Source organism: Papilio polytes, unplaced genomic scaffold, assembly GCF_000836215.1.
Source record: "Papilio polytes unplaced genomic scaffold, Ppol_1.0 DF821845.1, whole genome shotgun sequence".
NCBI lineage: Eukaryota > Metazoa > Arthropoda > Insecta > Lepidoptera > Papilionidae > Papilio > Papilio polytes.
In genome coordinates, this window is record NW_013527359.1 from 4398358 (window position 1) to 4401098 (window position 2741).

Below are 2741 nucleotides of genomic sequence, written 5' to 3' on the forward strand. Positions count from 1 at the left end.
AACTTAGTCTTAAGTAGGTACTATATGATAAGACAGATTGTCAGTAGGTAACGCACCAGCTCAGTCGACTGTCACACACACGCACAAAACATGATCAGAAGTCGCTTTCGGGGTCGTCCATTGATGTTCTTCGGAGAAGTTTGCGTTAAGGTAGCGTAAGGATAACACCAAAAGGTAGCCTTCGTTATACAATACTAAGTTGTATTATAGTGAATTCCGTGATCTGTTGGTGTTACATTTTATACTCTGCAATAATTTTATTAACATACACTTGCGAGATAGATATATGAAAATTTTATATAAAAAAAAACAAAAGAAATTATTCAAAATATGGTATTCGATGATGTAATAGAGTAGGATGTTGAGTTTTTGTTCGTGTTAACGTGTAAATGGTGTGAAAGCGTGAAGATATTTGCAGTATGAAAGAATATTTGCAAAACAACGAAATAATATGAGCGAGTTCCGATTTTTTAAGATGAATGTTGTTTGATATCTGTGTGTTAAATTAAAGGCTCAACGAATGTATTTACACATTTGATTGTGTGTACTATCCTCGTGAAACTACCCGACATTTATTGAAAATTTAAATCAGAACATATCCTGCTTTTGATATACCAATTTAAGTTAACTATAAAATAAAAACTACTTTAGTTTATATTAAAAACAATTTAGTAATGACATAACTTTATATTAAAAAAAGATTTCGCGTAAAAATCTAATCTTTATACAGTTTTATTGCTTTTAAACAATTTCAAGTTCGAATGTTTAATTTATGTTTATTTAATTGGAAGTTTGGTTTAATAAACAATAATGATTTTGTGAAATAATAGTAATTTGCTTTGAGGCATATTTATGCGCGGATAGTACAGCACAAAAGAATCTCAACTCCAAAATAGTGTGACTTACCAAATCAGTTATACGTTATTTGTGTGTTCATCAAACGAATCCAATAGAATGACTTGGCCTTCAATTTTAAGAACTTAGCTAGTGAAATAAGGAACGATAAAATATTTAAAACGTCTTATGATAAATCATAATTGCATAATTAGAATTCGAACGCATTTAGAATGTATGTTTACGTTACTATCCGAAGGTACTTCTTGTACACATCCAAAAGTTGTATATCTTTTTAATTAAAAACATTATTTTGTATTATATGAAATGTTTTGTATGTAGTCAAACGTGGCTAAAGGGTACGGTAATGGTATATAAGTAAATGAACGGATCCAAGTTAACTTATACATAAAGTAATTGACCATTAAGTTACCCCTTAGCTACGCGAGAGTTTGTGTAATCGCTAATATCTGTTGGTTTGATGTCTGTTCATAAATTAGTCTATAATACATGTAATTAGCGTCATTTCCATTTAAATATAAATGTTTTTTGTATTAATTTGATAGAATTATGTTGGTCTAGATACAAGTTTATAGTTGTTCAAAGTATGTTAAGTTGAATACTTTGTGAAGCAAGATTTCTTCCCCCTGTAAAGTTAGCTCCCGCGCGACTGTCACCTGTTTCATTTCTGTTACCGGCGAAGCGACGCGACGTCCTACTCTTCTCTACGTGAATTAATTAATCCTTAAAAGTTCTAGATCATATAAATATATATTAATTTACAGTGATAACAGTGATAACTTAATGATAGTGAAATGTTTTGAAAGAAAAAAAATTAATTCACCGAGGAGGTTCGATAACGACATATTCGTGCACGGGGCCGCTACATTTGTAATATTAAACTATATTCATAGTGAGAGAGGTAGTGTAGTGTAAAGAGTATTGTAAACATTGACAAGCGTGAGCGGTCGGCGCGGCCGCTGCGCCGGCGTCGGCGAGCACTGCCACAACACGCGGCCGTTTAAAATTGTATATTAATATGATCTAGGATGTGTCGTAGGTGTTTTTCAAGTAGTGATCGTGTACTAAGTCTTATGTTTCGCCTTCTAAATGATAAATGGGTTCCAGGCACAGGCGTAATGCAGGTCTTAACATCTGTTCTAAAATTCGTGTTTACTAAATCATTCTGGCAAGTTCTGTAAGACCGTGTCTTGCCAAAATAGTTTTGAAGTTTTTTGGCAATGTAGCGTAAAGAGTGGTAAACGCAACGCGTTGTTTCGTAGCACACCCCCGCTGCTACAGGACAGCGTAGCACTTCGCGTAGCCAATGTTATGCCTGTGCCTGTGCCCCATGTAGGCAACGTTCGATATTCGAAGTAAGATTAATCACGTTCGAATAATTGTAGACAGATTTTGAAGTTTAATATTATTTGCATTTTCCTAAGAGTTAGAGCGATTGAGACAGTAGGTCGAACGACCGTGTTATGAAGAAATGTGGAGATGTTTATAAAAAAATACGTTTATGAAAATGAAATAAAAACGAAAAATATTGTCACATAAACTTGTAATTACTAACATAAGAAGAATTATTGGAAAAAACAGAAAAACGTTGAATAAACCAATTAAAAAACAGTCTTTATTAATTTACCCTTTAGAATACAAGTTGAGGATTCAAAAATGAAAAGCCTGTTACCAATTTAAATATTTTAATATAAAAAACGTTCGCTTACGTCAATATCACACTCGAACTTATATCATCTATTTATATTAAGTATAAAAACTATGACTTCACATTAAATTATCGTTCTCACAGCAGTATAAAAAGTTAAGCATTCACAGAAAAAAACGTTCGCTATACACAATACAGCTGACGCAAGTCATGGGCACAGGCACACTGGATCACAGGG